At 36.0% G+C, this 16,558-nt stretch overlaps 39 non-coding genes across 39 annotated transcripts; all 39 read left to right on the forward strand.

Moving 5' to 3' along the window:
* Positions 1–135: 135 nt before the first annotated feature.
* Trnad-guc lies at positions 136–207 on the forward strand. Its single transcript has one exon. It is a non-coding gene; the product is annotated as a tRNA-Asp (tRNA).
* An 84-nt stretch (positions 208–291) lies between these two features.
* On the forward strand, positions 292–363 carry Trnad-guc. Its single transcript has one exon. It is a non-coding gene; the product is annotated as a tRNA-Asp (tRNA).
* Positions 364–448: 85 nt separating this feature from the next.
* Trnad-guc lies at positions 449–520 on the forward strand. Its single transcript has one exon. It is a non-coding gene; the product is annotated as a tRNA-Asp (tRNA).
* A 775-nt stretch (positions 521–1,295) lies between these two features.
* Trnad-guc lies at positions 1,296–1,367 on the forward strand. The gene has a single exon. It is a non-coding gene; the product is annotated as a tRNA-Asp (tRNA).
* Positions 1,368–1,452: 85 nt separating this feature from the next.
* Positions 1,453–1,524, forward strand: Trnad-guc. The gene has a single exon. It is a non-coding gene; the product is annotated as a tRNA-Asp (tRNA).
* A 75-nt stretch (positions 1,525–1,599) lies between these two features.
* On the forward strand, positions 1,600–1,671 carry Trnad-guc. The gene has a single exon. It is a non-coding gene; the product is annotated as a tRNA-Asp (tRNA).
* Positions 1,672–1,855: 184 nt separating this feature from the next.
* Trnad-guc lies at positions 1,856–1,927 on the forward strand. The gene has a single exon. It is a non-coding gene; the product is annotated as a tRNA-Asp (tRNA).
* Positions 1,928–2,012: 85 nt separating this feature from the next.
* Trnad-guc lies at positions 2,013–2,084 on the forward strand. Its single transcript has one exon. It is a non-coding gene; the product is annotated as a tRNA-Asp (tRNA).
* A 242-nt stretch (positions 2,085–2,326) lies between these two features.
* Trnad-guc lies at positions 2,327–2,397 on the forward strand. The gene has a single exon. It is a non-coding gene; the product is annotated as a tRNA-Asp (tRNA).
* Positions 2,398–2,919: 522 nt separating this feature from the next.
* Trnad-guc lies at positions 2,920–2,991 on the forward strand. The gene has a single exon. It is a non-coding gene; the product is annotated as a tRNA-Asp (tRNA).
* Positions 2,992–3,076: 85 nt separating this feature from the next.
* Positions 3,077–3,148, forward strand: Trnad-guc. Its single transcript has one exon. It is a non-coding gene; the product is annotated as a tRNA-Asp (tRNA).
* A 242-nt stretch (positions 3,149–3,390) lies between these two features.
* Positions 3,391–3,462, forward strand: Trnad-guc. Its single transcript has one exon. It is a non-coding gene; the product is annotated as a tRNA-Asp (tRNA).
* An 85-nt stretch (positions 3,463–3,547) lies between these two features.
* On the forward strand, positions 3,548–3,619 carry Trnad-guc. Its single transcript has one exon. It is a non-coding gene; the product is annotated as a tRNA-Asp (tRNA).
* Positions 3,620–3,704: 85 nt separating this feature from the next.
* Positions 3,705–3,776, forward strand: Trnad-guc. The gene has a single exon. It is a non-coding gene; the product is annotated as a tRNA-Asp (tRNA).
* Positions 3,777–4,018: 242 nt separating this feature from the next.
* Trnad-guc lies at positions 4,019–4,090 on the forward strand. Its single transcript has one exon. It is a non-coding gene; the product is annotated as a tRNA-Asp (tRNA).
* A 255-nt stretch (positions 4,091–4,345) lies between these two features.
* Trnad-auc lies at positions 4,346–4,417 on the forward strand. Its single transcript has one exon. It is a non-coding gene; the product is annotated as a tRNA-Asp (tRNA).
* Positions 4,418–4,502: 85 nt separating this feature from the next.
* Positions 4,503–4,574, forward strand: Trnad-auc. The gene has a single exon. It is a non-coding gene; the product is annotated as a tRNA-Asp (tRNA).
* Positions 4,575–4,659: 85 nt separating this feature from the next.
* Trnad-guc lies at positions 4,660–4,731 on the forward strand. The gene has a single exon. It is a non-coding gene; the product is annotated as a tRNA-Asp (tRNA).
* A 5,889-nt stretch (positions 4,732–10,620) lies between these two features.
* On the forward strand, positions 10,621–10,692 carry Trnad-guc. The gene has a single exon. It is a non-coding gene; the product is annotated as a tRNA-Asp (tRNA).
* An 85-nt stretch (positions 10,693–10,777) lies between these two features.
* On the forward strand, positions 10,778–10,849 carry Trnad-guc. The gene has a single exon. It is a non-coding gene; the product is annotated as a tRNA-Asp (tRNA).
* Positions 10,850–11,081: 232 nt separating this feature from the next.
* Trnad-guc lies at positions 11,082–11,153 on the forward strand. Its single transcript has one exon. It is a non-coding gene; the product is annotated as a tRNA-Asp (tRNA).
* A 183-nt stretch (positions 11,154–11,336) lies between these two features.
* Trnad-guc lies at positions 11,337–11,407 on the forward strand. Its single transcript has one exon. It is a non-coding gene; the product is annotated as a tRNA-Asp (tRNA).
* Positions 11,408–11,806: 399 nt separating this feature from the next.
* On the forward strand, positions 11,807–11,878 carry Trnad-guc. The gene has a single exon. It is a non-coding gene; the product is annotated as a tRNA-Asp (tRNA).
* A 241-nt stretch (positions 11,879–12,119) lies between these two features.
* Positions 12,120–12,191, forward strand: Trnad-guc. Its single transcript has one exon. It is a non-coding gene; the product is annotated as a tRNA-Asp (tRNA).
* Positions 12,192–12,276: 85 nt separating this feature from the next.
* Positions 12,277–12,348, forward strand: Trnad-guc. Its single transcript has one exon. It is a non-coding gene; the product is annotated as a tRNA-Asp (tRNA).
* Positions 12,349–12,433: 85 nt separating this feature from the next.
* On the forward strand, positions 12,434–12,505 carry Trnad-guc. Its single transcript has one exon. It is a non-coding gene; the product is annotated as a tRNA-Asp (tRNA).
* An 85-nt stretch (positions 12,506–12,590) lies between these two features.
* Positions 12,591–12,662, forward strand: Trnad-guc. The gene has a single exon. It is a non-coding gene; the product is annotated as a tRNA-Asp (tRNA).
* Positions 12,663–12,791: 129 nt separating this feature from the next.
* On the forward strand, positions 12,792–12,863 carry Trnad-guc. The gene has a single exon. It is a non-coding gene; the product is annotated as a tRNA-Asp (tRNA).
* Positions 12,864–12,946: 83 nt separating this feature from the next.
* Trnad-guc lies at positions 12,947–13,017 on the forward strand. The gene has a single exon. It is a non-coding gene; the product is annotated as a tRNA-Asp (tRNA).
* A 342-nt stretch (positions 13,018–13,359) lies between these two features.
* Positions 13,360–13,431, forward strand: Trnad-guc. Its single transcript has one exon. It is a non-coding gene; the product is annotated as a tRNA-Asp (tRNA).
* Positions 13,432–13,516: 85 nt separating this feature from the next.
* Positions 13,517–13,588, forward strand: Trnad-guc. The gene has a single exon. It is a non-coding gene; the product is annotated as a tRNA-Asp (tRNA).
* A 240-nt stretch (positions 13,589–13,828) lies between these two features.
* On the forward strand, positions 13,829–13,899 carry Trnad-guc. The gene has a single exon. It is a non-coding gene; the product is annotated as a tRNA-Asp (tRNA).
* A 518-nt stretch (positions 13,900–14,417) lies between these two features.
* Trnad-guc lies at positions 14,418–14,489 on the forward strand. The gene has a single exon. It is a non-coding gene; the product is annotated as a tRNA-Asp (tRNA).
* Positions 14,490–14,574: 85 nt separating this feature from the next.
* Trnad-guc lies at positions 14,575–14,646 on the forward strand. The gene has a single exon. It is a non-coding gene; the product is annotated as a tRNA-Asp (tRNA).
* Positions 14,647–14,877: 231 nt separating this feature from the next.
* On the forward strand, positions 14,878–14,949 carry Trnad-guc. The gene has a single exon. It is a non-coding gene; the product is annotated as a tRNA-Asp (tRNA).
* Positions 14,950–15,121: 172 nt separating this feature from the next.
* On the forward strand, positions 15,122–15,192 carry Trnad-guc. The gene has a single exon. It is a non-coding gene; the product is annotated as a tRNA-Asp (tRNA).
* Positions 15,193–15,276: 84 nt separating this feature from the next.
* Trnad-guc lies at positions 15,277–15,348 on the forward strand. Its single transcript has one exon. It is a non-coding gene; the product is annotated as a tRNA-Asp (tRNA).
* Positions 15,349–15,589: 241 nt separating this feature from the next.
* Trnad-guc lies at positions 15,590–15,660 on the forward strand. Its single transcript has one exon. It is a non-coding gene; the product is annotated as a tRNA-Asp (tRNA).
* Positions 15,661–16,176: 516 nt separating this feature from the next.
* On the forward strand, positions 16,177–16,247 carry Trnad-guc. Its single transcript has one exon. It is a non-coding gene; the product is annotated as a tRNA-Asp (tRNA).
* The last annotated feature ends 311 nt before the right edge of the window (positions 16,248–16,558 follow it).

The following is a 16,558-nucleotide window of genomic DNA, read 5'->3' on the forward strand; positions in this document are numbered from 1 at the left end:
TGACATTTTTGTTATCGGTTGTACAAAAGCATGTCTTCGGTAGTATAGTGGTCAGTATCCTCGCCTGTATAATTATAAATCTTTATAAATCATTTATCATATTGACATTTTTGTTATCGGTTGTGTAAAAGCATGTCTTCGGTAGTATAGTGGTCAGTATCCCCGCCTGTCACGCGGGAGACCGGGGTTCGATTTCCCGCCGAGGAGTACTTCATTTTATTACTAATAATTATAAATCTTTATAAATCATTCATCATATTGACATTTTTGTTATCGGTTGTATAAAGCATGTCCTCGGTAGTATAGTGGCCAGTATCCCCGCCTGTCACGCGGGAGACCGGGGTTCGATTCCCCGCCGGGGAGTACTTCATTTTATTACTAATAATTATAAATCTTTATAAATCATTCATCATATTGACATTTTTGTTATCGGTTTTATAAAAGCATGTCCCCGGTAGTATAGTGGTCAGAATTCCCGCCTGTCACGCGGGAGACCGGCGTTCGATTCCCCGCCGGGGAGTACTTTATTTTATTACTAATAATTATAAATTTTTATTAATCATTTATCATATTGAAATTTTTGTTATCGGTTGTGTAAAAGCATGTCTTCGGTAGTATAGTGGTCAGTATCCCCGCCTGTCACGCGGGAGACCGGGGTTCGATTCCCCGCCAGGGGGTTCTTCATTTTATTACTAATAATTATAAATCTTTACAAAACTGTCCCCGCCGGGGTGTACTGTCCCCGATGGCTTGTACATAAATAAATTGTATAAAAATAAATGATTAACGATAATAGTTTCGAACTCAATTTTCCGCACAAACAAAACAGAAAAACGGTTGGACGCAAGTAGTTCGATTCCCCGCCGGGGAGTACTTCATTTTATTACTAATAATTATAAATCTTTATAAATCTTTCATCATATTGACATTTTTGTTATCGGTTGTATAAAAGCATGTCCTCGGTAATATAGTGGTCAGTATCCCCGCCTGTCACGCGGGAGACCGGGGTTCAATTTCCCGTCGGGGAGTGTTTTATTTTATTACTAATAATTATATAAATGTTTATAAATCATTCCTCATATTGATATTTTTGTTGTCGCTTTTACAAAACTGTCCCCGCCGGGGTGTACTGTCCCCGATGGCTTGTACAAATGCTGTCCTCGGTAGTATAGTGGTCAGTATCCCGCTGTGTCACGCGGGAGACGATTCCCGCCGGGGAGTACATCATTTTATTACTAATAATATATAATCATTCATCATATTGACATTTTTGTTATCGGTTGTATAAAAGCATATCCTCTGTAGTATAGTGGTCAGTATCCCCGCCTGTCACGCGGGAGACCGGGGTTCGATTTCCCGCCGGGGAGTACTTCATTTTATTACTAATAATTATAAATCTTTATAAATCATTCATCATATTGACATTTTTGTTATCGGTTCTACAAAAGCATGTCTTCGGTAGTATAGTGGTCAGGATCCCCACCTGTCACGCGGGAGACCGGGGTTCGATTCCCCGCCGGGGAGTACTTCATTTTATTACTAATAATTATAAATCTTTCATCATATTAGCATTTTTGTTATCGGTTTTATAAAAGCATGTCCTCGGTAGTATAGTGGTCAATATCCCCGCCTGTCACGCGGGAGACCGGGGTTCGATTCCCCGCCGGGGAGTGTTTTATTTTATTACTAATAATTATATAAATGTTTATAAATCATTCCTCATATTGATATTTTTGTTGTCGCTTTTACAAAACTGTCCCCGACGGGGTGTACTTCATTTTATTACTAATAATTATAAATCTTTATAAATCATTCATCATATTGACATTTTTGTTATCGGTTGTGTAAGAGCATGTCCTCGGTAGTGTAGTGGTCAGTATCCCCGCCTGTCACGCGGGAGACCGGGGTTCGATTCCCCGCCGGGGAGTACTTCATTTTATTACTAATAATTATAAATCTTTATAAATCATTCATCATATTGACATTTTTGTTATCGGTTTTATAAAAGCATGTCCTCGGTAGTATAGTGGTCAGAATTCCCGCCTGTCACGCGGGAGACCGGCGTTCGATTCCCCGCTGGGGAGTACTTTATTTTATTACTAATAATTATAAATCTTTATTAATCATTTATCATATTGACATTTTTGTTATCGGTTGTGTAAAAGCATGTCTTCGGTAGTATAGTGGTCAGTATCCCCGCCTGTCACGCGGGAGACCGGGGTTCGATTCCCCGCCAGGGGGTTCTTCATTTTATTACTAATAATTATAAATCTTTATAAATCATTCATCATATTGACATTTTTGTTATCGGTTGTATAAAAGCATGTCCTCGGTAGTATAGTGGTCAGTATCCCCGCCTGTCACGCGGAAACCGGGGTTCGATTCCCCGCCGGGGAGTCTTTTATTTTATTACTAATAATTATATAAATGTTTATAAATCATTCCTCATATTGATATTTTTCTTGTCGCTTTTACAAAACTGTCCCCGCCGGGGTGTACTGTCCCCGATGGCTTGTACATAAATAAATTGTATAAAAATAAATGATTAACGATAATAGTTTCGAACTCAATTTTTCGCACAAACAAAACAGAAAAACGGTTGGACGCAAGTAGTTCGATTCCCCGCCGGGGAGTACTTCATTTTATTACTAATAATTATAAATCTTTATAAATCTTTCATCATATTGACATTTTTGTTATCGGTTGTATAAAAGCATGTCCTCGGTAATATAGTGGTCAGTATCCCCGCCTGTCACGCGGGAGACCGGGGTTCAATTTCCCGTCGGGGAGTGTTTTATTTTATAACTAATAATTATATAAATGTTTATAAATCATTCCTCATATTGATATTTTTGTTGTCGCTTTTACAAAATTGTCCCCGCCGGGGTGTACTGTCCCCGATGGCTTGTACAAATGCTGTCCTCGGTAGTATAGTGGTCAGTATCCCCGCCTGTCACGCGGGAGACCGGGGTTCGATTCCCCGCCGGGGAGTACATCATTTTATTACTAATAATTATAAATCTTTATAAATCATTCATCATATTGACATTTTTGTTATCGGTTGTATAAAAGCATGTCCTCTGTAGTATAGTGGTCAGTATCCCCGCCTGTCACGCGGGAGACCGGGGTTCGATTTCCCGCCGGGGAGTACTTCATTTTATTACTAATAATTATAAATCTTTATAAATCATTCATCATATTGACATTTTTGTTATCGGTTCTACAAAAGCATGTCTTCGGTAGTATAGTGGTCAGGATCCCCACCTGTCACGCGGGAGACTGGGGTTCGATTCCCCGCCGGAGAGTGCTTCATTTTATTACTAATAATTATAAATCTTTATAAATCATTCATCATATCGACATTTTTGTTATCGGTTGTATAACAGCATGTCCTCGGTAGTATAGTGGTCAGTATCCCCGCCTGTCACGCGGGAGACCGGGGTTCGATTCCCCGCCGGGGAGTACTTCATTTTATTACTAATAATTATAAATCTTTATAAATCATTCATCATATTGACATTTTTGTTATCGGTTGTATAAAAGCATATCTTCGGTAGTATAGTGGTCAGGATCCCCGCCTGTCACGCGGGAGACCGGGGTTCGATTCCCCGCCGGGGAGTACTTCATTTTATTACTAATAATTATAAATCTTTATAAATCATTCATCATATTGACATTTTTGTTATCGGTTGTATAAAAGCATGTCCTCGGTAGTATAGTCGTCAGTATCCCCGCCTGTCACGCGGGAGACCGGGGTTCAATTCCCCGCCGGGGAGTACTTCATTTTATTACTAATAATTATAAATCTTTATAAATCATTTATCATATTGTCACTTTTGTTATCGGTTGTATAGAAGCATGTCCTCGGTAGTATAGTAGTCAGTATCCCCGCCTGTCACGCGGGAGACCGGGGTTCGATTCCCCGCCGGAAAGTACTTCATTTTATTACTAATAATTATAAATCTTTATAAATCTTTCATCATATTGACATTTTTGTTATCGGTTGTATAAAAGCATGTCCTCGGTAGTATAGTGGTCAGTATCCCCGCCTGTCACGCGGGAGACCGGGGTTCGATTCCCCGCCGGGGAGTGTTTTATTTTATTACTAATAATTATATAAATGTTTATAAATCATTCCTCATATTGATATTTTTGTTGTCGCTTTTACAAAACTGTCCCCGCCGGGGTGTACTGTCCCCGATGGCTCGTGCAAATGCTGTCCTCGGTAGTATAGTGGTCAGTATCTCCGCCTGTCACGCGGGAGACCGGGGTTCGATAATAATTATAAATCTTTATAAATTATCCATCATATTGACATTTTTGTTATCGGTTGTATAAAAACATGTCTTCGGTAGTATAGTGGTCAGTATCCCCGCCTATCACGCGGGAGACCGGGGTTCGATTCCCCGCCGGGGAGTACTTCATTTTATTACTAATAATTATAAATCTTTATAAATCATTCATCATATTGACATTTTTGTTATCGGTTGTATAAAAGCATGTCCTCGGTAGTATAGTGGTCAGTATCCCCGCCTATCACGCGGGAGACCGGGGTTCGATTCCCCGCCGGGGAGTACTTCATTTTATTACTAATAATTATAAATCTTTATAAATCATTCATCATATTGACATTTTTGTTATCGGTTGTATAAAAGCATGTCCTCGGTAGTATAGTGGTCAGTATCCCCGCCTGTCACGCGGGAGACCGGGGTTTGATTCCCCGCCGGGAAGTACTTCATTTTATTACTAATAATTATAAATCTTTATAAATCATTTATCATATTGACATTTTTGTTATCGGTTGTACAAAACTGTCCCCGCCGGGGAGTACTTCATTTTATTACTAATTATAAATCTTTATAAATCATTCATCATATTGACATTCTTGTTATCCGTTGTATAAACGCATGTCCTCGGTAGTATAGTGGTCAGTATCTCCTTTTCATTTTTTTAGATGACAGTTTCTCAGCATTTAAAATTAATATTTCAATTACTCAAAATTTAAAATTAATATTTTTAAAACAGCTTTGCGCCCTCCTAGGAACGGTATGGGTTAGGGCGCCCCACAGGTTGGAAATCGCTGGATTAAACACTCACAACTGACGATAATACTAATATGTGTATGATAAAAAAGTTTAATAGTTTCATAGCCTGCAATATTTGTGGTATGAAAAATGTTATATTTTATGCAATGTTTATGAAATTTTGAAATTCACATTTAATACGCCTGTAGGCATTATAATAATAGATGCTTGGCATGCTCCTATTTCTAATTGAGATATAGAAAATGTTTAAGTTGAATTTTATTCTATTATCAACTTCTTGTAGGGTAAGTCATAATAATCGTAAAAAATTGAAAATGGAAATTTTTGCATATCTTTACGTTTCAAAGGTTACAGAACATTTGAAGTATGTGTGTTTGTGTTTGTATGTTTGGATGCAATTATCGTCCACGATTTCGGGCGCACGGATTTTTTGAATGATTCAAAAAACCTTTGCTTCCTGTTGATGGCAAGACGTGCTGCGTCCCGTAAAGCATTTTTAAAATAAATTTTTATTTTTGGTCAACTTTCTCCCATTAATAAATTAATTATAATGTATTCTTTCATTGTTGCATTTATTTTTGAAATAAGTTTTTTTTATTTGTATTTTTATATTAATAGGTACACACCTATTAAACAGGCTGATTAAGTAATAATTTAACGTTCACTTTCTGCTTTCTTACAAGTAATATTAATACTACTAAAAACCATACAACTTTTCACATTGCAGTATCACTGATACCACCAGATTCAAATGATAATTTTTAGTTATTCTTTCTAAAAAGTCTAAAATTTGTTTACAAATTTCTGTAAAAAAATCAATGTAAAAACATAAAAAGCAAATTAATTATTATTAATTTATATTTTTTAATATTCTGTACAATTCTATTTTTTTGTAATATATTCATATATACATTAAATTAAAATTAAAATATTCTATATAAATTAAAATATTGATTTAAATATTTTGATACTGATAATTACAGTTATAACTGGAATAGAACTTTTTCCATGAATTAATAAATTAAATAATTTTTAATTGATTTAAGAGTATAAAATGCAAAAATTATTAATAATTAAAAGTGACTCAAAAAAAAATCGTTTACTTATAAGCTTGAGCAAGAAAAAACTGGAAAGTAACAAATTTAAAAGTAAAGATTTATTTGATTTTTTTTATTTGTAAGACTTTTCGATATAAGTTTATAATTATCAGTAATGCGTGTAACCTATAGTGATAGATCTATGTATATTAATTAAAATAATTATCTAAATACCTAATTATGACAATTTTACTTATAGCTAGAATGCAACTCTTTTCCACGCCACCCAGGAGGTAGAGTTGCTAGGCGCGTTTTTTTTAATGTGGTGTCGCCACAGAAATGCAACGACTTCTGCAGCCCTAATCCACCTAAACTAACTTATTGACTAATTATTCTTAACTAATAAACGAATTGTACCGAATGTAACGCGAAAAGAACCCCGCGAGATTACCTAATGTACCCAAAAATTTCGATTTTTAAAAGCGAAAGAACCTCTCGGTGTGTAGTGTGTAATTTTTATTAATGTGAAATTGTATGAAATTTTAATATGGAAATTGTAGTTTGGTTTTGTAACGGTGATTGTGATATTATAAAAAAAAGCATCCACATGATGTACCCCCCAGAGTACAGAAGTACTCCCCAAATACACCATGCAATTACTTGGAAAAAAGACTTCATAGTCTCCCAGCCTATGAAGCTTATAGACAAATCATTTTGTGATTTGCAATTATTAATTAATTAATGTAAAAAAGCGCGGAAAAAAGAAAGGTTCTTCCACAACGCCACCCTCTTTGAGCTCAAACAAAAGTACGCGAAAAACCCCAAAAAAGGTATGACTGAAGATATTAACGTAAAAACGCGAATTAATAATACGCGAACAACTTTAAAAAACGTATGACCGAAAACGTGCCTTATAAATAATATAACTACTTATAAGTAATTATATAATAATAATAGAATAATATAACTAAAGTCTTCTCACACTTCATATTCATCTTGATATTCACCAATCCGGCAGTTTTCTTCTGTTGGTCTTGATCCGTCAGCAGTCTTCTGTTGGTCCTGGTTGGCCCCTGGAAAGTGATGGATAATTATGAAATAAAAATTGATTATTATTTTAAATTAATTTGAAAATAAATTACAAAATATTCGACCGAAATTTTTACGTCAAAAGGACCCTTAACTAAACATTAGTTCAAGACTAATATAATACAACAATATCGATACACTATTATAAAGATCCAATAATAATACAATATATATAAGTTTTTTCTTACATTTTATCTTTGCTCCATATGAATTCATTTATGCGCATAATCTCCAATCTGGTAGCGGCTTCCTGGTTGTCTTGAAGAGGAAATCTTCATGGAAATACACCTGAAACGAGATTAAAAAAAAAAACACAAATTTCCCTAAAAGGGATGAGCATATAAACGGGGCCCCGGTAATGTTAATATTAAAAAATTATATACTTATATAAATGTAAGTCTAGATAACGACTAATTATATTTAATACGAGAAAACTAATATATGCATGCATATTATCCTGGAATGTGCTTCTCCTGTAGTAGTTGGCCTAGGCATTGATTCCTTTTGTATCACAAGTCCCTCCTGGGTTGTGCTTCTCCTGTAGTAGTTGGCCTCGGCATTGATTCCTTTTGTATCACAAGTCTCTCCTGGGTTGTGCTTCTCCTGTAGTAGTTGCTCTTGGTATTGATCGATATACTTTTTTAAAAAAAATTCAAACACTTTTCAAGCACTGCGTCTTCAACATTTCCCCATCACGGGAGACCCATTGTGCAATAACGAGAATTTTAAATTTATTTGATTAAATTATAGTACATAAAAGCAGAAAAAATCCGTTAAAATAAATATAAGTAATTTGAGAAACAAGCTGGATTTCAAAATTTCAAACTAGATGTTTGAATGCGCATATAACGTAAGGTAATTAATAAAATAATTCAAAAAAAAATTAACATTACTCTTAATATGTACATATAGTATTATTTATGAATTAAAGCGTATGGCGTTGCTCCGCTTCTGGGAAAAACTTTGCAAGCAACCACACACCGACCAGCAAAAATTAATTTAATAATTAATCGCGAACTACTCGAACCTGCCGAGGGGGGAGGGCGACAGGTTTTAAAAACGCGCAAACTCGGCTTTAAAAATCGTTTTAAACGATAAAAAAAACTATAAATAATTAACGATAATAGTTTCGAACTCAATTTTCCGCACAAACAAAACAGAAAAACGGTTGGACGCAAGTAGTAACTAAGCCATGATAAAAATAGATTAATTAAAAACTTTAAATATAATAAAATGTAAAAAAGGCACAATGAATCCCCAGTCACCCGCCACTATGCAAGACACCACACGAAATCTGAAACAAGTTAAATAAAAAAAAAATTAAATAATATAATAAAATAAATAAAGAAATACTAGTCAGTTGTAAATACAGTAGAAGTGCCTTAGTCGCGCTTCTTTCATTTGCGTTTTCGCAATTCCCGGCCAAAAAAAAATTTAAAAAAAAGTATTTCAAACATGGGATTTATAATAAAATTGTATGTTGACTACTAAATCTGTTCTAAACCGATAAGGTACACCTTACAATCTAAATATGTATTAGGTTATTATTATTCCGAAGCTAAAATTGAATATATTCGTAACAAAAAACACGAAGGCGACTTCTCAGCAAATATATATTAGAGTATAAAAAATAATATAAATCGTTTAATATAAAAGTGATGAATATTTACTTCAATTTGTTTGAATTCTTTTATTCATTATTGAACAGTGGATCAAGTCAAACACAATCGAGCAAAATACAAATTCCATGCAACGTATTTAAAACAGAATATATGAAATTATTACACAATATAAATATTTTTAAAAGACTTACCATTGAACTGTCCCCACGAGCTCCAAACACTGAATGGTTTGACTTCGGTTTTTGGACCCAATTTATAGGGTCGAAACGGCGTGAATTGTTACCAGATGATATTAAAATTCAATAATTGTTATCTATTCGGAATAGTTTTGGGATTAGAATCATAGAGGGCGCAATACGAAAGTAAATATGCAATTTTAACTCTGTAATAATCTAACCTTCGTGGCGGTTGTTGTCAAGTATTATTTCTCTTAATTATATTTTTATTTATGTTTGTGGCTTAATATTTTGTGTGTTTTGTCGACTAACAATGAACAGTAGTATATATATATATATATATATATATATATATATATATTTATTTATTTATTTGTGTGTAACTGAAATATAAGGACGGTTTCGGATGCAACGCTATTTTAGTAAAAACCAATAAAATGTCAAAACAAATTATAATATGGTGCAGATAACAGCCGAGATTTTTTCTAAAAGTTTAAAATATCAGTTAATATAATTAATGCGATAAACATTTTATAAAAATAGTATTTGGTATGAGTTTTTAAATTCGTCAAAGTTTACAAAAATTAGCATCGTTTTTTTGGCGTTTGTCAAAATTAGAGCTTTCATCGACGTTTGCTCAAAAACGCCTGAACCGAATTTAGAAAGCCAGTTGGTGTATCTCGATGAGAATTAGCATTTGTCAATTTCGTGCGACGATCTGCCGAGCCGTTTCTTTGTAATTTGGAAAAAAGTGTTAAACTTTTCGTCCACATTTAAGCTCATACTACTGAATCGATTTTGAAAAATCAAAAACTGTTCGAAAGATATTAGTTGGAAATGATACTGATTAGTTTTAGATGAAAATCTACCGAGCCGTTTTCTTGTAAATTAACTGTTAAGAAGAAAATTTAAGCCGATTTTTATGGAACTTTTTTTGGCGATATATATAATGGTCTTATAGAACTTACTGAAATATTAATGCCTTACGGCAAGTAGTTTATTTTTAAAAAATTATCAAAGTTTAAGACAATAAGTAGTTTTTTTGACGTTTGTTGAAGTTAAAATCAGACGATTTACTTGGTATAACGATAAAGTACTTAGTCTTATTGTACATACTAAACCATTAAAGGAAATTGGTTCAATTATAAAAATTATTGATTTTTGAAAATTAGCTTTTAGAAAGGAGTGCGAGACGTTAAATCTTCGTTCGTTTTTAATTATGTGTAATAAATCCACTCTGAATACTTTTGATCACTCATAAGTTAATTTATTTTTTATTGATTAAGTCGATTATTTACAAATATCGGGAAGTTCATGTAACTTGCCTCAAGGCAAAATACCATTACCAACTAGTTATATAAATCTTTCTAAATCATTCCACATATTGACGGTTGTACAAAACTGTCCCCGCCGGGGAGTACTTCATTTTATTACTAATAATTATAAATCTTTATAAATCATTTATCATATTGACATTTTTGTTATCGGTTGTAAAAAAGCATGTCCTCGGTAGTATAGTGGTCAGTATCCCCGCCTGTCACCGGGGTTCGTTTCCCCGCCGGGGAGTACTTCATTTTATTACTAATAATTATAAATCTTTATAAATCATTCATCATATTGACATTTTTGTTATCGGTTGTATAAAAACATGTCCTCGGTAGTATAGTGGTCAGTATCCCCGCCTGTCACGCGGGACACCGGGGTTCGATTCCCCGCCGGGGAGTACTTCATTTTATTACTAATAATTATAAATCTTTATAAATCATTTATCATATTGACATTTTTGTTATCGGTTGTATAAAAGCATGTCCTCGGTAGTATAGTGGTCAGTATCCCCGCCTGTCACGCGGAAGACCGGGGTTCAATTCCCCGCCGGGGAGTACTTCATTTTATTACTAATAATTATAAATCTTTATAAATCATTTATCATATTGTCACTTTTGTTATCGGTTGTATAGAAGCATGTCCTCGGTAGTATAGTAGTCAGTATCCGCGCCTGTCACGCGGGTGACCGGGGTTCGATTTCCCGCCGGGGAGTACTTCATTTTATTACTAATAATTATTAATCTTTCATCATATTGACATTTTTGTTATCGGTTGTATAAAAGCATGTCCTCGGTAGTATAGTGGTCAGTATCCCCGCCTGTCACGAGGAAGACCGGGGTTCGATTCCCCGCCGGGGAGTGTTTTATTTTATTACTAATAATTATATAAATGTTTATAAATCATTCCTCATATTGATATTTTTGTTGTCGCTTTTACAAAACTGTCCCCGCCGGGTGTACTTCATTTTATTACTAATAATTATAAATCTTTATAAATCATTCATCATATTGACATTTTTGTTATCGGTTGTATAAAAGCATGTCCTCGCTAGTATAGCGGTCAGTATCCCGCCTGTCACGCGGGAGACCGGGGTTCGATTCCCCGCCGGGGAGTATATCATTTTTTTACTAATAATTATAAATCTATATAAATCGTTCGTCATATTGACATTTTTGTTATCGGTTGTACAAGAGCATGTCCTCGGTAGTATAGTGGTCAGTATCCCCGCCTGTCACGTGGGAGACCGGGGTACGATTTCCCGCCGGGGAGTACTTCATTTTATTACTAATAATTATAAATCTTTATAAATCATTCATCATATTGACATTTTTGTTATCGGTCGTGTAAAAGCATGTCTTCGGTAGTATAGTGATTAGGATCCCCGCCTGTCACGCGGGAGACCGGGGTTCGAATCCCCTCCGGGGAGTACTTCATTTTATTACTAATAATTATAAATCTTTATAAATCATTCATCATATTGACATTTTTGTTATCGGTTGTATAAAAGCATGTCCTCGGTGGTATAGTGGTCAGTATCCCCGCCTGTCACGCGGGAGACCGGGGTTCAATTCCCCGCCGGGGGTACTTCATTTTATTACTAATAATTATAAATCTTTATAAATCATTTATCATATTGTCACTTTTGTTATCGGTTGTATAGAAGCATGTCCTCGGTAGTATAGTAGTCAGTATCCCTGCCTGTCACGCGGGAGACCGGGGTTCGGTTCCCCGCCGGGGAGTACTTCATTTTATTACTAATAATTATAAATCTTTATAAATCATTCATCATATTGACATTTTTGTTATCGGTTGTATAAAAGCATGTCCTCGGTAGTATAGTGGTCAGTATCCCCGCCTGTCACTCGGGAAACCGGGGTTCGATTCCCCGCCGGGGAGTAGTTCATTTTATTACTAATAATTATAAATCTTTATAAATCATTCATCATATTGACATTTTTGTTATCGGTTGTATAAAAGCATATCCTCGGTAGTATAGCGGTCAGTATCCCCGCCTGTCACGCGGGAGACCGGGGTTCAATTCCCCGCCTGGGAGTACTTCATTTTATTACTAATAATTATAAATCTTTATAAATCATTTATCATATTGTCACTTTTGTTATCGGTTGTATAGAAGCATGTCCTCGGTAGTATAGTAGTCAGTATCCCCGCCTGTCACGCGGGAGACCGGGGTTCGATTCCCCGCCGGGGAGTAACTCATTTTATTACTAATAATTATAAATCTTTATAAATCTTTCATCATATTGACATTTTTGTTATCGGTTGTATAAAAGCATGTCCTCGGTAGTATAGTGGTCAGTATCCCCGCCTGTCACGCGGGAGACCGGGGTTCGATTCCCCGCCGGGGAGTGTTTTATTTTATTACTAATAATTATATAAATGTTTATAAATCATTCCTCATATTGATATTTTTGTTGTCGCTTTTACAAAACTGTCCCCGCCGGGGTGTACTGTCCCCGATGGCTTGTACAAATGCTGTCCTCGGTAGTATAGTGGTCAGTATCCCCGCCTGTCACGCGGGAGACCGGGGTTCGATTTCCCGCCGGGGAGTACTTCATTTTATTACTAATAATTATAAATATTTATAAATCTTTCATCATATTGGCATTTTTGTTATCGGTTGTATAAGCATGTCCTCGGTAGTATAGTGGTCAGTATCCCGCCTGTCACGCGGGAGACCGGGGTTCGATTCCCCGCCGGGGGTTCTTCATTTTATTACTAATAATTATAAATCTTTTATAATCATTCATCATATTGACATTTTTGTTATCGGTTGTATAAAAACATGTCCTCGGTAGTATAGTGGTCAGTATCCCCCCTGTCACGCGGAAACCGGGGTTCGATTCCCCGCCGGGAGTGTTTTTTATTTTATTACTAATAATTATATAAATGTTTATAATCAAAAATTCCTCATATTGATATTTTTTGTTGTCGCTTTTACAAACTGTCCCCGCCGGGGTGTACTTCATTTTATTACTAATAATTATAAATCTTTATAAATCATTCATCATATTGACATTTTTGTTATCGGTTGTATAAGAGCATGTCCTTGGTAGTGTAGTGGTCAGTATCCCCGCCTGTCACGCGGGAGACCGGGGTTCGATTCCCCGCCGGGGAGTACTTCATTTTATTACTAATAATTATAAATCTTTATAAATCATTCATCATATTGACATTTTTGTTATCGGTTTTATAAAAGCATGTCCCCGGTAGTATAGTGGTCAGAATTCCCGCCTGTCACGCGGGAGACCGGCGTTCGATTCCCCGCCGGGGAGTACTTTATTTTATTACTAATAATTATAAATCTTTATTAATCATTTATCATATTGAAATTTTTGTTATCGGTTGTGTAAAAGCATGTCTTCGGTAGTATAGTGGTCAGTATCCCCGCCTGTCACGCGGGAGACCGGGGTTCGATTCCCCGCAGGGGTTCTTCATTTTATTACTAATAATTATAAATCTTTATAAATCATTCATCATATTGACATTTTTGTTATCGGTTGTATAAAAGCATGTCCTCGGTAGTATAGTGGTCAGTATCCCCGCCTGTCACGCGGAAACCGGGGTTCGATTCCCCGCCGGGGAGTCTTTTATTTTATTACTAATAATTATATAAATGTTTATAAATCATTCCTCATATTGATATTTTTTCTTGTCGCTTTTACAAACTGTCCCCGCCGGGGTGTACTGTCCCCGATGGCTTGTACATAAATAAATTGTATAAAAATAAATGATTAACGATAATAGTTTCGAACTCAATTTTCCGCACAAACAAACAGAAAAACGGTTGGACGCAAGTAGTTCGATTCCCCGCCGGGGGTACTTCATTTTATTACTAATAATTATAAATCTTTATAAATCTTTCATCATATTGACATTTTTGTTATCGGTTTAAAAAGCATGTTCTCGGTAATATAGTGGTCAGTATCCCCGCCTGTCACGCGGGAGACCGGGGTTCAATTTCCCGTCGGGGAGTGTTTTATTTTATTACTAATAATTATATAAATGTTTATAAATCATTCCTCATATTGATATTTTTGTTGTCGCTTTTACAAAACTGTCCCCGCCGGGGTGTACTGTCCCCGATGGCTTGTACAAATGCTGTCCTCGGTAGTATAGTGGTCAGTATCCCCGCCTGTCACGCGGGAGACCGGGGTTCGATTCCCCGCCGGGGAGTACATCATTTTATTACTAATAATTATAAATCTTTATAAATCATTCATCATATTGACATTTTTGTTATCGGTTGTATAAAAGCATGTCCTCGGTAGTATAGTGGTCAGTATCCCCGCCTGTCACGCGGGAGACCGGGGTTCGATTCCCCGCCGGGGAGTACTTCATTTTATTACTAATAATTATAAATCTTTATAAATCATTCATCATATTGACATTTTTGTTATCGGTTCTACAAAAGCATGTCTTCGGTAGTATAGTGGTCAGGATCCCCACCTGTCACGCGGGAGACCGGGGTTCGATTCCCCGCCGGGAGTACTTCATTTTATTACTAATAATTATAAATCTTTCATCATATTAGCATTTTTGTTATCGGTTTTATAAAAGCATGTCCTCGGTAGTATAGTGGTCAATATCCCCGCCTGTCACGCGGGAGACCGGGGTTCGATTCCCCGCCGGGGAGTGTTTTTTTTTATTACTAATATTATATAAATGTTTATAAATCATTCCTCATATTGATATTTTTGTTGTCGCTTTTACAAAACTGTCCCCGACGGGGTGTACTTCATTTTATTATAATCTTTATAAATCATTCATCATATTGACATTTTTGTTATCGGTTGTGTAAGAGCATGTCCTCGGTAGTGTAGTGGTCAGTATCCCCGCCTGTCACGCGGAGACCGGGGTTCGATTCCCCGCCGGGGAGTACTTCATTTTATTACTATAATTATAAATCTTTATAAATCATTCATCATATTGACATTTTTGTTATCGGTTTTATAAAAGCATGTCCTCGGTAGTATAGTGGTCAGAATTCCCGCCTGTCACGCGGGAGACCGGCGTTCGATTCCCCGCTGGGGAGTACTTTATTTTATTACTAATAATTATAAATCTTTATTAATCATTTATCATATTGACATTTTTGTTATCGGTTATGTAAAAGCATGTCTTCGGTAGTATAGTGGTCAGTATCCCCGCCTGTCACGCGGGAGACCGTGGTACGATTCCCCGCCGGGGGTTCTTCATTTTATTACTAATAATTATAAATCTTTATAAATCATTCATCATATTGACATTTTTGTTATCGGTTGTATAAAAGCATGTCCTCGGTAGTATAGTGGTCAGTATCCCCGCCTGTCACGCGGAAACCGGGGTTCGATTCCCCGCCGGGGAGTCCTTTTATTTTATTACTAATAATTATATAAATGTTTATAATCATTCCTCATATTGATATTTTTCTTGTCGCTTTTACAAAACTGTCCCCGCCGGGGTGTACTGTCCCCGATGGCTTGTACATAAATAAATTGCATAAAAATAAATGATTAACGATAATAGTTTCGAACTCAATTTTCCCGCACAAACAAACAGAAAAACGGTTGACGCAAGTAGTTCGATTCCCCGCCGGGAGTACTTCATTTTATTACTAATAATTATAAATCTTTATAAATCTTTCATCATATTGACATTTTTGTTATCGGTTGTATAAAAGCATGTCCTCGGTAATATAGTGGTCAGTATCCCCGCCTGTCCGCGGGAGACCGGGGTTCATTTCCCGTCGGGGACTGTTTTATTTTATTACTAATAATTATATAAATGTTTATAAATCATTCCTCATATTGATATTTTTGTTGTCGCTTTTACAAAATTGTCCCCGCCGGGTGTACTGTCCCCGATGGCTGTACAAATGCTGTCCTCGGTAGTATAGTGGTCAGTATCCCGCCTGTCACGCGGGAGACCGGGGTTCGATTCCCCTCCGGGGAGTACATCATTTTATTACTAATAATTATAAATCTTTATAAATCATTCATCATATTGACATTTTTGTTATCGGTTGTATAAAAGCATGTCCTCTGTAGTGTAGTGGTCAGTATCCCCGCCTGTCACGCGGGAGACCGGGGTTCGATTTCCCGCCGGGGAGTACTTCATTTTATTACTAATAATTATAAATCTTTATAAATCATTCATCATATTGACATTTTTTTTATCGGTTCTACAAAAGCATGTCTTCGGTAGTATAGTGGTCAGGATCCCCACCTGTCACGCGGGAGACCGGGGTTCGATTCTCCGCCGGG

Source organism: Ctenocephalides felis, unplaced genomic scaffold, assembly GCF_003426905.1.
Source record: "Ctenocephalides felis isolate EL2017-DRISC unplaced genomic scaffold, ASM342690v1 CF-g0.4_SCAFFOLD_01911, whole genome shotgun sequence".
NCBI lineage: Eukaryota > Metazoa > Arthropoda > Insecta > Siphonaptera > Pulicidae > Ctenocephalides > Ctenocephalides felis.